The sequence below is a fragment of the Cupressus sempervirens genome, chromosome 3, assembly GCF_028749045.1.
Source record: "Cupressus sempervirens isolate cs-2001-9-10 chromosome 3, ASM2874904v1, whole genome shotgun sequence".
NCBI classification, from domain to species: Eukaryota; Viridiplantae; Streptophyta; class Pinopsida; order Cupressales; family Cupressaceae; genus Cupressus; species Cupressus sempervirens.
In genome coordinates, this window is record NC_143120.1 from 652,881,925 (window position 1) to 652,904,613 (window position 22,689).

General features: G+C 34.1%; 1 pseudogene; it reads left to right on the plus strand.

The window, feature by feature from the left end:
* Positions 1-21,725, plus strand: part of LOC149568383 (uncharacterized) — a 34,133-nt pseudogene extending 12,408 nt beyond the window's left edge.
* Positions 21,726-22,689: the final 964 nt, after the last annotated feature.

A 22,689-nucleotide genomic window follows, 5' to 3' on the forward strand; every position in this document is an offset into this window, starting at 1 on the left:
TAAGGTTCTTGTGCATTAGGTTCCTATGCATTATCATGTTCGACATGGTCAATTATGCAATTTGCATTATGACCTGGTAGCATTTCATCCTCAAAATTTTCATTCTCTAAATTTTCAATTCTGGCATTATCATTTTCAATAGGTACATTTTCATTCCCCAATTGTACATATTCATTATCTGACTCTATGATTTCACCTTCAACTAATTCATTGTCAACTTGACTAATATTTAACATACCTTGTCTTTTTCTTCAGTGTTCCATTTTGTCCCTTTCCCTATATGCCACAATGTCTTCATTGGATACCTTCCTTTTGCATTTAGCCTTTCAACGATTGCTACTCCCCATTTAGATGACAATATCAGACACCTAGGGTTATATTTTTTAACTTTTTTTTATTGGTTGGGCCCCAAAATGTGACTTTTTGTAAAACTCGTGACAAAAAACCTCAAAAAGTGATGTTTTCGTGTTTGCAAGGAAAGGGAATATGTTGGAAAATGATGCCAATTATATCAGATATCTAATATCAAATCGAATATCTGATATCATATCAGATATCCAATATGCCCCAAGAAGATTTTGGAGGGAAAAATAAATATGGGTTATAGTTTGTGAGTTATCAATTATTTGAGTTATATTACTATGTAAAGATATATTATAATATTATATATATATATATATATATATATATATATATATAAAATAATGTAACATAAAGATATAACATATAATCTATTAATATATAATAATATATTATGTTATTCTTATTATAATCTATAAATATAATATATATATTAATATATATGTCCCTAAGGGCCCTAGGACCCCTAAGGACATATTATAATCATTCATATGGGGTCATAGTGTGACCTATGACCCCCTTCGACCCATTACATAACAACATATGTCCCTAGGGAACATATAATAATCATTCATATGGGTCGAAGGGGGTCATAGGGTGATCTATGACCCCCTTCAACCCATTACATGATGACATACATATCACAATCGTTCATATGGGTCGAAGGGGGTCATAGGGTGACCTATGACCCCCATCAACCCATTACATGATGACATATGTCCCTAGGGGTCCTAAGACCCCTAGGGACATATCACAATCATTCATATGGGTTGCCCTATGACCCCCTCTGACCCATTACATGACGACATATGTCCCTAGGGGTCCTAGGACCCCAAGGGACATATCACAATCCTTCATATGGGTCGAAGCAGTTCATAGGGTGACCTATGACCCCCTTCAACCCATTACATGATGACATATGTCCTTAGGGGTCCTAGGACCCCTAGGGACATATCACAATCCTTCATATGGGTCGAAGGGGGTCATAGCCTGTTCGACCCATTACATGATGACATATGTCCCTAGGGGTCCTAGGACCCCTAGGGACATATCACAATCCTTTATATGGGTCAAAGGGGGTCATAGGGTGACCTATGACCCGCTTTGACCCATTACATGATGACATATGTCCCTAGGGATCCTAGGACCCCTAAGGACATATTAGAATCATTCATATGGGTCAAAGGCTTCGACCCATTACATGATGTCATATGTCCTTAGGGGTCCTAGGACCCCTAGGGACATATTAGAATTGTTCATATGGGTCAAAGAGGTTCATAGGGTGACCTATGACCCCTTTTGACCTATTACATGATGGCATATGTCACTAGGGGTCCTAGGACCCCTAGGGGCATATTACAGTCATTCATATAGGTTGAAGGGTTTGACCCATTACATGACGACATATGTCCCTAGGGATCCTAGGACCCCTAGGGACATATTACAATCATTCATATGGATCGAAGGGGGTCATAGTGTGACCTATGACCCCCTTCAACCCATTACATGATGACATATGTCCCTAGGGGTCCACCCCTAGGGATATATTACAGTCATTCATATGGATTGAAGGCAGTCATAGGGTGACCTATGACCCCCTTCGATACATTACATGATGACATATGTCCCTAGGGGTCCCAGGACCCCTAGGGACGTATTAGAATCTTTCATATAGGTCGAAGGCGGTCATAGGGTGACCTATGAGACATATGTCATCATTTAATGGGTCGAAGGGGGTCATAGGTCACCCTATGACCCCTTTCGACCCATATGAACAATTTTGTAGTGCCTACCCCTAGTCTACATTTTTCTAGTTTACATTTTTTCTATTATTACCAAACTCTTTTAGGCCAATTTTATGTTGATGATTAGTAGCATTATCTTGAGATTATTAGATATTGTTTCAAACTTAGTTGATATATGATGATCTATTACTTGGTACTCTATACTTCATGTGTGCATGATGATTATTACAATGCTGTTAAATTATTGATGATGTTTAGTTAGATGGATTATCATATGTGTTTTCTTGTGGATACTTACCCCATACTACATGTGTATGGTGTGCATGTTTTTTTTCTTTATGTATGATGTTTATGATGTGGTTAAGAAAGGCAGTCGTAGTCACCTGCTAGTTGGGATCTACACGATGCACCACTTCTTACCATTGCATGTTTAGCTTAGTGTATATTGTGTATATACATGCATGGATTTTATGCAGGTTGCAGGTACTGGGTATCGACTTCCCTGAATTGCTAAGATGAGCTTACCCTATCGCATTATCTCAATGGTAAGAGAGGGGAGATAAATTCTTAAGTCCAAATCCTAAACCTTTGAGACATCCATCCTAATTGACAATTAGGACAAGTATTTGAGTCATGTACCTTTCGAATGTGTCGGATGACATTAATTCATGATTTTAAACCCTTAGTTGATTTTGTATGTGTTTTGCTATATAATGGATTTTCGTATTTTACTTTATGAGTTTTTGGTGAATTTTTGGTTAATTAAGTCTAATTAAAAAGATTTAATTAATGATTTAATTTAATGGAAAATTATATGTTATGTTAATATTTTATTTAATTAATTAAGAAATTAATTATATAAAAGAGTCAAATAAAAGAATTAAATTTGAGAATAAATCTATAAGTTTAAATTTGAACATGATAATATTTAGTTAATTTAATTATATATATATATATATATATATATATATATATATATATATATATATATATATTTGGAGTGCATTTTTAAATAAATGCTAAATAATATTATTATTTAAACTAATAGATAGTTATCAAAATTAATGTTCAAAAATAAATTTAGAAGTGGGAAAAGAAATTAATTTATTAAAAGTTTCATGATTGCATAATACGTGCATGAGACTAAATTAAATAAATCAATTTAAAAGAGGTCAAGTAAAAATTAAATAAAGTAATTTAATGGATTATTGTATGTGCATGAAAAAGATAAAAGAAAGACAAATAAAAGTTAATAAAGTGTTAAAAAGGTGTGAGCAAAGAGTTCATTGGGGTGAATGCACAATTAGTGTCCCGATTTTAGGGAGAGAACTCCTTTTCACAATTTGGGGGTTCATTTTCCAAAAAACTAGAAATTTTGGAGGAGAAGGAAATTTTCAAAGAAGGAGAAAGTTCTAAAAGGGGAATTGTTCTCTACAAATTTCTGGAGCGTAGCAAATTAGCATCAATGTCCAGGTAGATGCTTGTAAAAATTTGCATAATTTAAATACGTTCTTTTAATTTTTGTCTCCTTCATGTTTGTTAGATGATTGTCTGGATAATTCTGGTGAAGAATATATATCATGTTGTGGTTTCTGGATATTGGGAAATTATTTTGTACATGGAATGTTTTAATTGTTCAATATAAATTCTCTCCAATAGATTTTAGATTGAGAAAACTTACCAGGAAGGGTTGGATTTTATTGGAAAATCTTCTTTAAAAAATTAATAAATATGTATATAATAATAAAGAAATCAAGAATGGGCACCTAGTATTTGTCTATCAGATTTATTTCTAATTTTTGATAAAAGAATATATATATATATATATATATATATATATATATATATATATATATATATATATATATATATATATATATATATATATATATATATATATATATATATATATATATATATATTTATATATATATTTATACAAATAAATATATATTCTTTTAAAATAAATTTAGTTTAAAAATAAATTCTTTATCTCAAGATTTTTTGTTTTTAAATGATATTAGTAGGGAAAGAAGAATTATTTGTTTATTTTTTTTTAAAATAGGGGTGTTGGTTTTAAATTTGTTAAAAAAATATAATTATGGGGGAGGAGGGAATTACCCCGTGCCCCACCCCCCTGCCGTGACTCTGTGCAAAAGTACCTATGTCATAGGTACTAAGTACCTGTCGCCACAAGCCCTATAGCTATAGGGTACTACGACAGGCCGTAGGTCCTCTTGTTAAGCTAGTGGACTTATTAAAATTATCTTGTTATTTTCCAGTTGCTTGTAGAGAACTGATGTGATTACTATGATTATATTTATGATGCTTCCCAATAACTTGTATAGGATTGAGGTGATTTTACTATGATTCTGTGAATTGTGATTTCATGAGCTTAGGGTAGGTTATCTATATACAGTGTCGAGGGGTGGCTTGCAATGGGGGTTGGGGACCCTAAGTGGTCCTAGGTTTAACCCATTGTAAGTTGTTTAATAAGTGATAACTTTACACTTAATACTAACTTAAATGAACCTAATAAGAGCTAATTGTATGTTCTTGCCCATGCCTTGAGTGCTAATATAGACAAGGATGGGAGTAGAGAGAATGCTTGGTTATGACCTTGCATTCTGTAATATGCCTTGTCAGTGCGAGAGGATACTAGTGGCCGCAGGGATCACTAGGGACCCAGGAGTCATAAGGGACTGCTCGGGTAACTCAAAAAGTGATTTGTGCAATGACACTTTCTCACTTTCATAGTAGATACCTACGTGTATTTGTGCACCTCTGGGTCTAGATGTCAATCTATGTGTTGGAACCTTTGAGTTAGTATGCTTCTAGGATTTCCTAGACTTAGAGAGTTCTTGTGTTATGTGATTTGATATTCTATTTAGGACTTGATACTATCTCCTTAGCATGGTGGGAGTGGACCATTTAGGTTCCATGCGATCAGGTGGTAGTACTTTTTACTCTTAACATTGAGATTCATCCATGGTCACCATGGCTAGAGCATTCTTGTTGGCATTTACCTTCATTCTATTCATGGATCATTATGATGGATGGATATATTTTATGATGGATGTTGTATCATTTTATGATGGTTATTATATCTTTTGATGTATGGATGTATTATTATGGTGGATGATTTTATTTATTTTATTGCACATATATCATGGATCCAAAGAGGATGATGTATATCTATTTTTACATATATATATTCTTTTAAGCCTTTCATACCTTGTGACATGTATAGTGGATGAATGAGCATTCTAAATTAATTTTCCAAGAGGCATTCAGAAACAAATGTACATTAAATGGACATTGAGACATTCGAAAACAAATGTACATTAAATGGACATTGGACTTTTCATTATTCTTTCATATGAATGTAGTAATTGATGGACTTAGTTTTAGATTAGATTTAAATATGATTCAACGTCATGAGATCTTTAAGGAATGTAACCTATTATGTATGTTATTGCTTCCACTATTATGTGTTTGTTGTGAATGGTGTAACTTTCATGTTTCAAAAAAAAATGCTATCAAACTAGTCAAACTTTAGGTTATTTATTTTGGATCCCTTGGCGGGGCGTTATAGATTCTAATATGTCCGTAGGGGTCCTAGGACCCCTAGGGACATATTAGAATCCTTCATATAGGTCGAAGGGACAATATTATATTTAATAATTATATTATATTATATATTTTAATATAATAATAATATATTATTAGATTATATAACAATAATAATCATATATGTTACTAAATTATAGATTTAATAATAATAATATATATCATATATATCACTATATTATATTTAATAATAATCATACATATTACTCTAATGTAATAATAATTATAATATTTATAATATTAATGTCCACACTTTCACGAAATAAATTTTCTCTAAAACTGTCTAAAGTTACCCTCTTAAGTTTATTTCCTTTTAAATTTGTCTCCCTCCAAATTTAAAATTCAAAAAAATCTCCCTTTTTAAATTTCCCTCCAAATATGGGTGTAAATTTGTCGTGCCTAATCAGATATCCGATTAGGCTTGGTATTTACCAAGCCTATTTGGTCAACCCAAAAACGTGTTTGACAAGGGTTTCAATGACACTTAGACTTCGGGTAGCCATCTGACAATATTATTTTGATTGAAATTGAATGAAATGAAAAGAATTTTTTAATATCAATCTCGAGATTCCATCGATATAATTGCTATCAAATTCTAAGTTCTATAAGTATTTATTAGTTAATTTTCAATGAAGATTGTTGTAATGTGTTGATTGACATACTAATTGAGAAATAGCTATAACTTTCAAACAGTATAACATTATTTAAATCTAAAAGTTGTGTCACATTCTATCATTTGCCTAGTATAAGAAAAAAAAAATTTTAAAAAATTATTAAAATTTTCTATTAGTTAAGGTGGTCAAACATGGGGTTTTTTTTTCCCAAAAAGGTATTGGTAGAAAATTCATATTTTATTATTTATTTGGAATAAAAATATCCAAAAATATGCATCACATCTAAGCATGAGTCTAATTTTTATATCTATAATTATATTAAAAAAATATTATCATTTGATTTTGATTAAGGTGGTCAGACATACACCTACTTCTTATTTTTTCCCTAAAATTTTTGTAGTATTGCATTAAAATCCAAACTTTTGACCAACCAATTATTATTTTCTCCAAATAAGGCCTAGGAGTTTAGAAACTACATTCAATTTTCTATAGATTATTTTCTTACAACTTTTTGATATAAAGTCCATAACCACTTTAAAATTATGTGTCAAGTTGACATATCCCTGATTTGCTAATTTTTCACTGCCACTTAAGGTCATAGTTTGGTACACCATGATCCTGCACATACCCATGAGCTTAATAGGGAGGCTGAGTTGTCTATTCTTTCAGACTTACATAATATTATCAGCAAAGAGGAGAAGTTCTGGAGACAACGATCTAGGATTAAATAGCTTAAAGATGGAGATCAGAATTCAAAGTTCTTTCATCTAACCACTCTCAAGCATAGAGCTAATAACATAATTGTTGGTATCAAGAAAGGGTAGGATCTGCTGACTAAGGAGAATGATATATCAACTGAAGATGTATCCTTTTTCTCCTCTCTCTTGTCCTAGGACCCTTTGCTATCTAAGGTGGACCAAGAAGATGTGGTTTCTTGCATTCCTCAGATCATCCAACCTCACCATAATTTAATGCTTCGAGCTATTCCTACTAATTTTGAAGTTTGTGAAGCTCTCTTTTCTTTTCTTGCTGATAAATCTCTAGGCCCAAATGGGTTTCCAACCTTCTTTTTTCAACTGTATTGGCAAGTGGTGATGGAAGATGTGGTGAAGGCAATTCAGGAATTCTTTGGAGCCAGGAGCATTCTTAAGTTAACTCCACCTTCTTGGTTCTCATTCCCAAAGTACCTGGGGCTAACTCTTTGGACAAGTTTAGACCTATAAGTTTATGCAATTCCTTTTATAATATTATTTCAAAGGTGCTTACTTCTAGGTTGCTCAAGCTCCTCCCTTTGATCATATCACAGCAACAAATGGGTTTTCTCTCAGGCAGACAAATTTTAAACTCGATCATGATGGTGCATGAAGTGATGTTGCTTAAACTGGACCTCTCTAAAGCCTATGACCGAGTAGACTGATCTTTTCTTGATATGGTGCTCAAGGCTTTTGGGTTTGATTTAAAAGTTTGTAAGTTGATTTCTCATCTTGTTTCTACTTCCTCTCTTGTTGTATTGGTTAATGGAGCTCTTTCAAAAAATTTCAAACCCTCTAGAGGTATTCATCAAGAGGATCCTCTCTCACCTATTCTCTTCATTATCTTGGTTGAATGTATAGGAAGGTTTATTAAGAGAAAGATGAAGGAAGGTAGAATCAAAGGGATAAAACCATCATCTAAAAGTGATCCTTTCTTGCATCAGCATTTTGATGATGATGCTATCATGGGGGGGGATGCTTCAGTTAAGGAGGCAAAAGTTATGAAGGAAGTCCTGGATATCTACTCTAGAGAGTCAGGTCAGCTTATTAACTGGGATAAGAGCTCATTATACTTTATTAATACCCCAAAGGATAGACATAGAAAAATATCTAAGATTCTGGGTTGTGGAGTGGGAAAGTTTCCCTCTACTTACCTTGGGCTTCCTTTGGGAATGATTCCTCTTGACTCGTTCTAGAATGGTATTATGGACAGGTTTAGCAAAAAGTTAGTAGGCTAGAAAGGTGCCACTCTTAGCCAAGTTGGCAAGTGCCAATTGGTTAAATCCACCATTCAAAACTTTCCTATGTACGCTTTGAGTCCTTTTATAATTCTAGTGAAATTTTTTGAGAGGATGGAGAAAATAAAGAGGGATTTCTTATGGATTGGGGTAGAAGGGAAAAAAAGATATCATCTTATTGCCTGGGAAAAAGTTTGTCTCCCTAAGAAATATGGAGGTCTTGGTATAAGCAAGCTTTCTCATCTAAATAAGGCTCTTTTGGCAAAACAATTATGGTGTATCTTCAAAATCACTGGGGAATGGAGAGACATTTTGGTTAACAAGTATATTAAGAGGCCTTCAATTCAATTCACCCTTTTTAGTGAGGATATTCCTAGAGGATCTACTATCTGGAATGGTTTTCTAAAAGTTAGGAACCTGGCTAAGGCAAAAGTAGCTTGGAAATTGGGGAATTGGGAGGATATCCACTTCTGGTCTAATAGTTGGCTAATTTAGGGTCCCCTTATGAACAATCCTATCTATGAATTTTGGGTGAATCACTGTATTCAACATTTTAGGCTAAAAGTTAGTAACTATAGGAATGACCAGGGTTGGAAAGATCTATCTATTATCTCTAAAGATCTAAATCCAATCATCGTAATGTTAAATTCTATGGCTCTTAGCAACAAAAGGGATGAAATGATCTAAGGGGACAATTCCAATGGAAACTACTCTATTGCTTTAGGTTATATGGCTCTTTGGAGCTTAAAAGAGAAGCCTCCATGGCTGAGAGCTTGGCTTCCTAGCCTCATACCAAAAATCAATATATTTTATTGGCTAGCCCTATAGAATAAAATCCTCACTCAGGATAACCTTATAAAAAGAGGATAGATTATGCCAAGCAGATGTACTTTATGTAAGAACTAGCTAGAAATAGGAAACTAATTGTTCATTCACTATTCCTACTCAAGGGAGGTTTGGGATTTCCTTACCTAGGACTTAGGGATTAGCTAATGCATGCTAGATAATCTCCTAGATTCTTTTAGCCAATGGAAAAATTTGTTCAATCTGTCTATTTTTCAAGAATTAAGTACCTGGATCTTACCTCACTACTGTTGGAGCATATGGAAGGAGAGGAACAATAGAATCTTTAGAGACAGAGAGGAGCCAGCCATAGTGCTTGAGAAGAAAATTTATAAAAATATAAAGGAAAAGTACCTAGTAAGGAAGGGGGGAGATATCAAAGTGGGTGGTAGAAAAATTGAGAAGGAAAAAGACAAAATGTTAAAAAGACGAGAAGCCAAGTGGCTTCTTTTGATGGGGCCTCCAAGGAAAATCCTAGCTCCTTAGAAAGTGGAGGCATAATAAGGAATGAATTTGGTGAGGGAGTAGTGGCCTTCTCTCTCACACTAGGCTTCCAAACTAATCACTTCCAAACTAATCACTTTTTAGAGGCAAGTACTACTTTCCATGTGGTGAAATTAGCTTTTGAAGTTGGAGTTAGTAATCTCTAGCTTGAAGGGGATTCAAATAAAATTATTATATGTATTAATGGAAATTCTCATTATTCATGGTCAATTGAAAATCTAATTCAAGAGACACATGAGACTCTTGTTAAATTTAATAGAGTCCATGTCACTCACATTTTCCAAGAAGCAAACTTGGTGGTAGATTGGTTCGCAAATAAAGGTGTTGAATCTAACCAAAAGATGACTTGGCAACTAGGAAAGAGTTTTCTAGTGGATCTTAAGAGCTTGATCAAGCTAGATAAGATCTAAGGGAGTACAGAGGAGATCAATTTGCACTTATGACTAGGAATGATTTTTGGGGAAAGGGTACAATCCATAAAGGTTGTATAGGAAAGTGCAAGAGGTGGAATTTATTACAATTTATTTGACACGCTTTATGGGTCATTTTTTGCATATGCGACCTGTGCTACTGTAAGGTTAATTTCTTCAACTTTTTTCTTAAACATAGAGGTCCCCATTAGGTGGTGAAGTTATAATGTGTTGTGCTTATGAGAATTGTGGGAGTGCAAAATGCTGAAATGGTGGGTGAAAGGTGTAGAAAAGAACCAGTAAGAAAGATGGAAAAATGGAGAAGTGGGGACAAAATGTGGGAGAAGCTAGAATAGGGCAGGATTACAAGATATATCATGAAGTTGCATGGTTTTGATCAAGATGTGACTGACAACAGGGTCAGCTCGTGGAAGGATGGTAGAGTCAAGGTGAATGGGGTTTCATTTCTAATAATGGAGGAGGTGATTTCGACCATAACTAAGATTCTGTGGAGGGTTTTAAGTTCTTTAGGGAAAAAAAGCTCTCGAGCCAATGCAATGAAGGACTTTGTTGAGAACAATAAGGAGCTAAATGCCCTAAAAAAGAGTGATACATTCTATGACCCATATTCCATAATGAAACTATGGAGGTATGTTCTACGTGCTGTCATTGAGTACATTACTCTTGACACTAGGTTTGATCATGTTCAAACCCACCATTTTGTTCTTTTGAATCATTTTTGGCATGATAGTAAAGTTTCATTTCCTTTATATTTATTGACTTCCATGAGCAAGGCAGTGTCTAGCTTCAAAAAGAAGCCCACTATTAACCTTGCTTTGCATGAGGGGTTGTTACTACTTATCAATGAGCACTTTAAGGCTCAGACAATAAGTAACATCCCCTCACAAATTGGGAAAGAGAAAAATGGTAGCTCAAGCTACTCCTCTAACTGGGATGATATTCAGAACATTAGCTCTAAGGAAGGGGGGTTAACTTTCTCTGGTAAAAAGTTATGCCATATGATAAGAAGTTTCCCTCTCCCATTACCCCTAGTAGAAAATCCCTAGGGGTCATGGTCAGAAGATTCTTGGGAATGAGGAAAAGGACTATAGTGATGAAGAGGAGGACATTGAAACTAAAGATGAGGATAAGGAGAAGCAGGAGGGAAAAGAGGAAGACTGTAGTGAGAAGAAATGCAAGCGGGTGGGTTTGGAGGATGAGAGCACATAGTGGGAACTGGCTATGTCTTCAGTGCCTCTCTCTCCTATCCATCCTCATGCTCATACAAATGAGTAAAAAAGGATAGTATTGGAGATGGGGGGGGAAGTGTTGGCCAAATATAGGAGGAAATTTTGGAGGAATTTTAATGTGAGGACAAAAAAAATGGGTATTTTCATAGAAGTGACGAATCCCTAGATTCTGGTGGAGAACTAAGAGGAGCTGCAGCTTGAAGAGCTAATTAACCCTACAATTGTGGCAATCTCTAATAATTCTAGGGAAACTGGGATGAACCTTTTGAACAATACCCGCAACAACATGATTAACAATTTTAGGTCAATCAAGTGGCTTTTTCATGAGTTGGAGAAGGTTAAGGAGAAGGTGGGTCAAATGGAAGGAGCCAAGAATCTGAAGGGTCTTAAGAAAGGGACAAACCAGAGTAATAGACTTAGCCTAGCAGAAAGCAGGATTCTCAACATAAAAAATTACAACCACAATCTGTCAAGCCAGATGATCTCACTGCTCAACTAGATAAATGATAATATCTTGTCTTTAACTAGTTTGATTAAAGATAGAGGAATGTTGGGGGATGAGGAAGGAAAAGATAGGGGAAAAGCCAGATTTGATGATGAAACTACCATGGGTATCACTTACACTTGTCTAGACTAGGATGTTAATAGGACTCATTAGTAGGAGGCTAAGGAGAACCAGATGGCCTATGAGGCTACCCAAGTCATGCAGGAGTTGGAAAGAAAGAACAAGGATTAGCTCTTTTTTGTCCTTTTTTTTTTTAATTGTTCCTTTTTTATCTAGTTTTTTGTCCTGGCTTTTGTCTGTTTCATTTTTTCAAAAAATAGTGTGGCCTTTCCTATGGCCTTTGTTGTTTGGCTGGGCCTAGTGCTTATTATCAGCCTTTAGACTTACTCTTTTTTGGCTGGGCTTTTAATGCTTATTATCAGCCTTGTTTATGTTTTAACTCTTGGGTTTCAGGGTCCCTATAAAACCTATTTATCTAATAAAAAATTGTGACATTTTTCCCCTAATGGATTGAGGGTACTGGCCAGAAGTGCTGATTAAAACTGATCTGGTAAGTAGTAGTGTATCATACTCATGGTTAATATGGGGTTTCCTTGAAATTGCCATGTTCTATAGCATCTTGACTTGTGAGGATGGGAATGGTGGGGACAGTGGGATGTGTTTCGAGGATAGTAGTCTTGTGAGGCATTTCTTGGGGACTACTTAGGGATGACAGTATTTATGTATGGATACCCATTGTTTTACAGATATTCCTATATTCTTATATATTTTGAAATGTTAATGTCTCATTTGATATGGCATCCCTAATTATATATGTGTATATAGGGGATTTTTATTTCATAGGTTTAATGTCATTTTTCTTCTTGAATGATGATAATTCTAGTATACTTTGCTGCTCTTCCTATTTGAGTATCTAGCAGCCAAGATGCTCATGGTTGAGTGGTTTCCTTATGCTGCTACATCCATCTTCTCTTTCATAATTAATTCTAGGATTGTCTTTCTCAATGTCTAGGAGTTTCTATACATGGATACTAAGATTGGAGGTGTTAGTAAGATTTGGATTGTATTTTACAAACCCACATCTTTGCACTCCATTATATTAAGTGCTTGCCTCACTGCTTTATGTCACATTATGCCCTTACAATCTCATCAAAGTAGACATGTACCCACTCAACCCTCATGCCATGCAGCCCAACCTTTAATCACACTAATTCCTACACAATAATTGTGGGGAGCTATGTGATAGGCAGTGTATGCCAAGTCAACTTTAGGCAGTCGAACACCTATTTGTTTTAGTGCTTGCAGGGTCCTATACTATGCTTTCTTAATTTCAAATGTCAATTTTATTTTTTCCATCTAGGATACTTGGATACACCTAAGATGGTTGAGGGATGTCTTAGATCTTATTATTCATCTCGAGGCCATCCAAATATTCCATAGATGTTCTAAAAGTTTCTTTGATGCCTTGATGACATTTTAGGATTTTCGTAAAAGGTTGGGAATGGTAAGTGGACATGCCTTGACATCTTGCCATTTTGGATGTTTTTGGGGATGGGTATGTAGGTTTCAGAGTTTGGGACACCTCCTCATGCAACTTTAATGAAGTTGACATGCTACAAGTTACAACCCAAATATGATGGGGAAAGGGCCTCTACATTATTAGAAACCCTCAACGTTTCAGTCAAATAGAGAAGCCAAACCTCATTGAGTTGGCATTAAGACCAGCCAAAAGGAAGCATAATAATTTATTGTCCTTAAATATGTTATTAATATCTCAACTAGAGAGCTTGAAATGTACATTATCTTCTCCAATTGTCCAATTTGATTGTGATGAAGGATTTGAAAAATAAAAAGGGATCTTATTATAAGGAAGGGTTGAATTTTAAACATAATAGTAATGTGGTCCCTGTAATTCTCATATGCAAGAGCATGTATAATGAGTCCTTTTGGCTCTCACTTAAACTATGTTGAAGAATGAATTTTTTGTATTTTTGAAAGTTTACAATTTTTTTGTGATTTGAAATATATGATTATTTTCCTTTTTTCAGAATATGAATTATAAGAATGCATGGAAAATTGAAATTGCAAACTCACACTTCTTATTATGCAATTGTATGCAAATATGGATAATGATACACACTTATTAATTCAAATGGAATACACCAAGCATATATTGTGGATCCCACAAACAATGAGTTTTAAATTGTTTAATTTGGTTATTAGAAACAATAAGTTACTGAAGAGAAAGGCAGTTCCCAAGTGCCCATCAAACATTCCTTGAATATATACTCTAAGGGAAAATATCCCAAAATGCTTTACACCATGTCCAACAGTAGTGAAATACATTAAATACTAGAAACAATGGGATCTTCACTTTATTTATTGTTCCTTTATGGAATCAATGATGAGAAATTTCCACAATCCATATAATTAGGTGATGTTGTTTTAAGATTCAATTGTGTGTGAGATTTTTGCATCAACTTTTTGGAACATGCTCCATGACCTATTACCATGATGAAAGTGAGCATGAGCATAAGATCATCTATGAGCAATGTCAATTTTTATCAATGGATTTATAGTGCATATAAAAAAAATATGTACTAATGAAGCCCCAAGTTTCTTTATTTAGAAGTGAGCATTCCTTGATCTAGAGCACTACCTTTAATGGATTGTAATGGCTCTCATTTTTTAGAGTGCAACCACCATTAAAAGCCTCCATTTAAATATCCAAAGATATTATTTGAATGCAATTTAGGCAATAACAGAATCTCCATCATGCTAAAGATGTAACTTGGTCAGTATTTTGTTTCTTTTTCTTTAAGCATAACAATTAGTTGTAGACATATGGCCTAGAAAGTAACAAGATCTTAAAGATGCACTCAAGACTTAATCAATTCCTACCTTCCAAAATAATAATGTATAAAGACAAAAAATGTGAAAAGTAGATAGATGAAGAAGGAGCCAATCAAAATGTAGACCATATATGTAAAGCCTAAGATAAGAAAATAGAAACTTTGCATTTTTCGCTTATGATTGGATTGCATAGGACAATAGAACATTTAGAAAATGGTAAAGACCAAACTGGATGAGTATTGCTTAATATATGAGCCATGGAAATTGAGACAAAAAGAGGAAAAATTCAATATACACAAAATATGTAGGCAAGGTAGCATACTTACTTTCCAAGCAAGCCCAATGTGATACTAGAAAGGATAACATATGTGCCAAATGCCATAAAAGGAACATATAAATTAGGAGCGTTGATGTCATAGATAGGTGGCTTCTATATGAGACCTCCTAAAATCTTCTTAGCTATCCTTGTCCAATGACCCTTAGTAATAAAATAAAATACATACCTAGGTTAATTATAATTGATCCAAAAACAATCCTCAACTAGAGCTTTTTGCACAATAGTGAGATATATTTTCAATGCAACCAAATTGTACGTTTTCCAACTTACCTTGTGCAAGAAAGGAAAAAGAACTACTTGCAGCTTGTTCTTCATGTATTGATCATTAACTTGAAAGTAATATTGAGGATTAGAAAAATATTTGCTAATCTACCTACAAAACATGTTCCATCAGAAAAAAAATTGAATATACCAAAAAATGATTTGAAATGTACTACTGTTGTATGTTATGTATGATAACTATGGACTCAGCTTGACTATCATAAAATTAAAACATATGGTCAATCATTTTTTAAAGTCTAAAGCCAGAAGTAAGAAATGCTATAAAGTCTTCTAAAATTGAGTCTATATACAAAAAAATCAAAAGCAATCAATAGATTTCAAAAAAAAATGCAATCAGGGGATAGAGACATTACACACATTACTTTGAACATACTCTGAACTAGTTCCAAAAAATTTCTTTCCATATGCCCCCAATCCATCTTGGATAAATGCAAAACTAGCTCCTTGGAATGGACCGCTAAATGGATTTGGTCCTGTGTTAGGTGGACTAGCGCAATCAATTAAATTGATTTTAGTGCTTTGACATAGACAATCATTAGTCCCATCTATAAATATTGACCAAAATCATGAGAGTAGAGTTCTTAGATATTCTTCAATCATAAGACACATGCATAATAGAATCCTACAACAGTGATAGCTAAGAAGAAGCCAATTCTAGTTCTAATACTATAATCGATGAAGTCCTCAATCATTTATGTTATGTAAAGATCTTGTGTAATTTCTTATATGAGGAGTATTCATCTCCTTTGTTTAATATTCAATGTCTCAGTCAATTAGCATTTGAATACAAACAATACAGTCATACTTTGGTTTTTCATATGTTTAGGTAAGGAGGGAGTTTCAACTTGTTTATTCAAAATTACGAACACCAAAATTTTTGCTTCTTCTAGGTAATACAATTGAGTCACTACTGTCTGATGTCTAGTGCATGAAGTTGGATGAGATCTCTTTAGTTGTATAAATGGGATGCTCACTATCATACAGAACTAACTATAGGAGCAAGATCCTTGTGGAAAGATGGACTATCCCTCAGTAGTATATGGTCTCACAAAGTTCATAAAGGAAGTTCAACAAAGGAGAAATGTGATCTGTATGTGCAAATGAAAAATAAGCACATTCTTCTTCCACGTCTGATGTGTGTAATGACTGCTTGTGAGGAACAAGGGATAACTAGTTGGTAGAAATTTGATCCTTGTATCATAGGAGACACCTAATAAGATCACGCCAGTCTTGTGATGGTAGCTAAGGAGCTTTCTCCAAACAACTTAGGACTGACACAATTGTGCTAGCAGGTTTAAAAGAACCAGCTTGTCAACACACCGAAAGTAACATAACAATCAAAAGAAAATAAAAATGTGGTTTGAATTGATATCAATCCTATCTTATTTGAATTGATATTTAAATCCCCCAATGTTGGTTTTGTTTCTTCTGATTTCTCATTTCAGGAAGTTAATTTTGGGATTTGAGGCCTTGAACTTAATATGGTTTCTTTCTCTTTAGACTTTCATTTTCCAATTGCTCATATTGTCCATTTTTTCCTCTATTTCTTTTTCCAAAGGCATTTACCATGGTGTAATTTAACATTTCTAACAATTGTGCCAACTTGTGTTAAGTGTCTCCTTGCTCTGCAAATAATTGATCCACCTTTGTCTTAAGATCTCCTACTCCACACATTTTTTTCTTGTTCTTGGAGCTTTTTCTTGATATTTTGCATAGGTTTTAAGTTCTTTCAACTTCAGAGGATGGCAAGAATCTAAGATCTAATACCACTTGTAATGTCCCTTTTTGTTACAACTAAGGAAAAAGGGACAATTAAATTATTAACTTCAATTGCAAGAGACTTATTTCAATGAAGTCTCTAGATATAGTATATACTTAAAATAATGATAATTCGTACTTCTCAATATAAGAATGAAAGATTTAATACACAATTGATATATTTTATATTATAAGATTAATATGAATATCACTGCTATGTCAGACTAATACTTAGATATATGCAAATGATTTCAATCTATATATTTACACCTGTCGCAATGCAATCAATGTGAAGATTATTATTGTTGTCTCTAATATGTCCAATGGTAATTATGCAAGGATGAGATCTTAATGTTTAAAGAGCCTGACACACAATGATGGATTTGGTTTCCTAGGCCTCAAACCACTTAGACTCAAGGGATTCTAAGACTCTATTTTGATTCCTATGCTTCCAATACACAAATTTCTTTCAAACTATTCCAAAGGCCTAATAGGCTGTCCAATAACCCTACAACAGACTTAGGATGGGAATAGCTTCATCTTCCCACAAAACACTTGACAAGATGATAGCATTTCTAGAAACAATCTTCAGAGTTCCATGACATATTAAAAACTTTCATATTCTTGTTTTGGATCAATACACCTAACCATGACTGACTCCCTATTTTCAATGCATAAAAATGACCAAATGAAGTGAGCAACATGATGAAAAGAGAGAATGCTAAAGGACAAAGAGAATCTTTGCAAGTATTAATGAAGTAAGGTGAAGCAGACTTGAGAAGACATGTCCTTTTAATTAAAGATTGGATGGTTTCCTCAAGATTGAATCAGATGAATAAGAGGAATAAGGCACACTCAAGTAGAGAAAGAGCAATAAAAAGAATTGGTTTGGAATGCTATGAGGAAGTAATCAAGATAAACACATATGGAATGGCATTGCTATGAATATATCAGCAATTTGATTTTACTATTGGAGTAGTAACAAAGAGGGATAGTGATGTTTGACCAATTATAGAAGATATCCAGAAGGAATGTCGAATCCTTTGCATTTCTAAATGATAAACAAATATGGAATTGCATTGCTATAAATATATTAGCAATGTGATTTTACTGTTGGAGTAGTAACAAAGAGGGATAATGATGTTTGACCAATTCTAGAAGGTATTAGGAAGGAATGTTGAATCCTTTGCATTTCTAAACCGTGGATTATGTAAAGCACTTCAACTTGGCTCAACTTCTAAAACTTTAATTGAGTAATAATTTTGAAGTCAAAATATATGCACATGTAAATAACATGATTAAAAAAAGTTCTAGTCACTGAGCTCTATGTAACATTGTTGAGCTTGTGTTATAGTAAGTCTGAACCATGGAGTTTCTCTTTTCATTAATAAATATTAATAGGAAGGTGTTTTGAAGATGCTAGCTAAGAAGTGTACTATGTAATATCTTTTTTCATTTGAATTAGATTGTACAATGTGGTCGGGTTTGATGGCCTAGGATCTATACCTTTTGTCTCGTGGAATCATTTATGGTAAATTTTGTTTTCTAGTGGTCTTAATAATGTGTTACCATGTAGTTAATAACTTTTATTCCAAATGAATTAGCAATGAAACTATCTATTCTCTTTCAAGGCATTCCATACTAGAGACATTTTTGTGTCTAAAATGTTGCACTGCATGCATCAAATAATTTATCTTCTTTTCAATTGTATTATTTTGAAATTTTGTTGCTATAAGTGATGCATGAGCATCTCGCAATGTAAGGGCAATTTTGCATCACCCCAAAAAATTGTATTTCTTTTTGTTTTGTAGGTTTGTTTAGGTGTTTTGGAGCCCATGATGATACTTACAAGGTGTAGGATAGTCAGAAGGTTGAAACAATGAAAAAATCACCACCATTTTTAGTAAGTCAACCTATATGGGTATGTACAAACAGGAAAATTGACCCCAAGAAGAAAATTTTGAAAATGAAGTGAATGGTGAACACCTTAGAAACCTCAAAAGTTTGGTGTCTATCTGCATGCAATTGTGATAGTACATCTAAGCTAGCTACAAAGTCATTTCACAAAATAGTCAAAAGAGGGCTTCCTAACTGTCAAACTGATGGTGATAGATGGCATGCAATGCTAAGAGGGATGGTTCAAGCTTGTCCCCTCACCATCCCTTAAAGCTTGGGATTTTTTTTCAAGGAATCTTTTGCAAACACATGAAGCTTTCATAAGCAATTGACATCTACCACTTTAAAAAGTAGGTTAAGCTAGGAATGGTTTGTTAAACTTATAATATGTTTGGCATAGAAGCCACTTCCAATCTTATGTTGGGAAGTACCATTTATGGGGCTTGAGTATTGGTTATCATACTAACATTTTTTCCACCTTGCCACTAGATCAATATCTCCAAACATTTTGGTAGAGGTGTATTACCAAGCTATTTTTTTGAAATGCCCTCTTCCCTCACTCAAGGCAAGGGTTATCCCTCAAAAAAAATTATACTATTGAGATAACCTGATCAAGATTTTGTTTTCTTGGCTTCTCAAGAGTGAATGCATATCTTGCCATCCATACTTCTGGGAAACCATTGGCATGAATATTGTTGGATATATCTTTATTCTATTTTAGTTTTAATAATAAAGGAGTAAGTATTTATGAGAGCTTAAAATTTCAAAATGAAGGATATTAGCTGCTCATTTAGAAAGTACTACAATATTTGACAAGTTGGATTGTGTTGTATTTTTATTTAGAAAAGGACCTCAAAGGATCAAGATGTGAGAATTCTAGAGAAAGAATCACATGAAGACCATGTGCCCAATGTTATTGCACCACTAGAACCATCATCTAGAATCAGAGACCATGAACAAAATGGACATGTTCGAGAAAAGAATAAGTAGGTAGGATTTGCTGGTATAGAAAACTTAGCTGCCTCACCATCAATTGATAAATCAGTTACTATGTTGGCAAATGAAGAACAATAAAAGTCTTATATATAGAAAATAATTACTACTAGGGATGATGGTGAAGGACTAAGGGAAGAATCAGTAGCCATCAAAGCACAGTCTATTTTTCAGGGCTATCTGGTCCTAAGTTTTTATTGACAGTTGTTATGTTGTTTTCTGTTATCTATGTTTATTAGTTGTTTATTTTTTTGGTCATTGCCCGATTTAAACATGCACTTTTATGTTGGTGGTTATGACCTAAAACCTTTTGAAATAATCAAGCCTAGTTTTTGGTTTTGTAGGCTTGGAAAGCTTTTAGAGCTCTACAAGACTTTATAAGGCTACAAGCTCTTGTTCAGGGACATTTGGTTAAGTGACAGGCTGTGGGAGCCTTATGCTATTTGTAAGCAATTATTAGACTGCAAGTTCTTGTTCATGGTCACCAAGTTAGAATGTCAGAACAAGGATTGGCTATACAAGGGAAACTTGGAGATAGACACATGCATAATTTTCGAAGAGGAAATGAATTGGTAATAGATTGAATACAAATATTTTGTGGAAGCTCATGTCAGATATTATTAACAATTATTTTGACTACTGATACAACAACAACAATTTTTTGGACTATTTCAGGAAATAAAGAGGTCCACAGGTTTTGTGGCCAACAGAGCTTCCCAACCTGAAAAATTGTTGGCAAATGCATTTTCTTTTCAAGTAATCATAATCTACATAACTAGTTTGAGCAATGGCATTTCTACCAGTCTATTCTTAAATGGCTACATATAGTGATATTGATTTCAATAGTTGTCTAAGAAAGCTTTTGGAGCATGCACCCAAGATAAATTCTCTACAAATTGATTGTGGTCTTCATGATTCCAATTCGGGATGGGTGTGGATGGCAGGTTGGATGTCTACTTATCCTTTGAAATATTCTAAGGAGACAAATAATACTTCAAAGAAACAAAAGACAAGTGAGATTGCAATGTCAACTAAGGCTGAAGTGGAAAGGCCTAAGCACAATGCAAGGAAGGCTTCAACTTTAGCATCAAATCATTTTTCAAATCATACAGATGTTGAACTTGAGAAGCCAAAGCATGCTCTAAGAAAGGTCTCAAAATTAGCAATGGATTCTATTTCCAATCATCATGAAGCTGAGGTTGAGAGGCCTAAATAGATATTTAGAAAAGCATTCAATTCAATAATGGATTTGATTTCAGAGGAGACTAAGGTTGAAACTAATAAGGTTAAACACAAAATGAGAAGGGGATCGCATTCAATTAGGAATCTACATCAGATCATCCAAAGGTAGAAATGGAAAAGGTTAAATACAATTTAAGAAAGGTGTCAAATTCAATGGTTAATTCAACAACAGACACACTTGAGATTAAGGCTAAAAAGATTAAGCATAGATTGAGAAAGGGATCAAACCCAACAATAGATGTTGTATCATTAGCTCATCTAGATGTAGAAGCTAAGATACCAAAGTGTAGCTTTAAAAAGGTGCCAAAGGAAACATTGGATGCTACATCAAATCAAACTAGCATGCATACTAAAACAGTTATCTCCATAGTTATAGGAATACATGATAAACCAGTTAAGCTTGTATCTTTAGATCATTTCTCATTTGATTTGTTACATAAAGATCTTGAGACAATTTCCTCTATTCAGGAAGTATCTATTGTGGTTTCACAACACACACCCCATTTTTCTTAGAAATAGGGACCACTTACTTTATTTTTGGCTTTTCAAATCCCTAGTCTGGGTTTTGAGTCTTTTTCAAGAGTTTTTTGACCTAATTCAGGTCCCAGTTCAAAAACCCAGTCTCTGAAAGTCAAGTTTCTGCAAGAAGAAGTCTTTTTGTAAAATAAAAAGTACACCAGAGCACCTCCCTAGGTGTGCTAGTGCACCAAAACTTGAAGAAAGAACTTACAAAAGGTAATTGCACAACGGCTCACTTGCACACCCCCATAGCTATGCCAAAGATCTCAAGACCCCCCACTCCTATCTCACTTGCTTTTTTTTTTCATTTTCCCAACTCTATTCACTACAACTGCAAACCTAGTAGGGGCATAACTCTACTCTGCCTACCTACACAACCACAAATGAATAGGACAATGTTAAAATCTAAGTAAGATGCACACCTTACTTTTTCCACCCAAAAAACTTAGGAAACCAAAAAATAATAAGCAAACAAAACCTTTTAAAGGTGTGCAATAGCACACCTTGTTAGGAGTGTTACTACACACCTTAGAAAACAAAACTCTTTGCACTAAGTCAAAATAAGTATACTGAGGTGCATTGATGTGCACCACACTTTTTGGAAGGGAAAATGTGCACTAAGTGCAACTCAGAGGTGCGCCAGGTGTGCAATGTTTTTTGCACTCCAAGGATACAATTAGGGTTTTCTGGTATTTTCAAAAAATTAGGTTTTTTTGGTATTTTTGTTGTCATTAGTGTTTTTCTTAATTAAGAATTTTCATCTCTCCAAACTTATGTTTGCTTCTTTTTGTAGGTAAAAAATGCATCCTTAACTTTTTGGGGTCATAACTTTTGACCTAGAGCTCAGAATTTAGAACTGTTTACACCATTGGAAAGAAGAAATATAAATCTAATTTTTGCCCTTGAAATAGTGAACCTTTGGCTGCCCAATTTTAGGGACTAATGAAATTTTCAACTT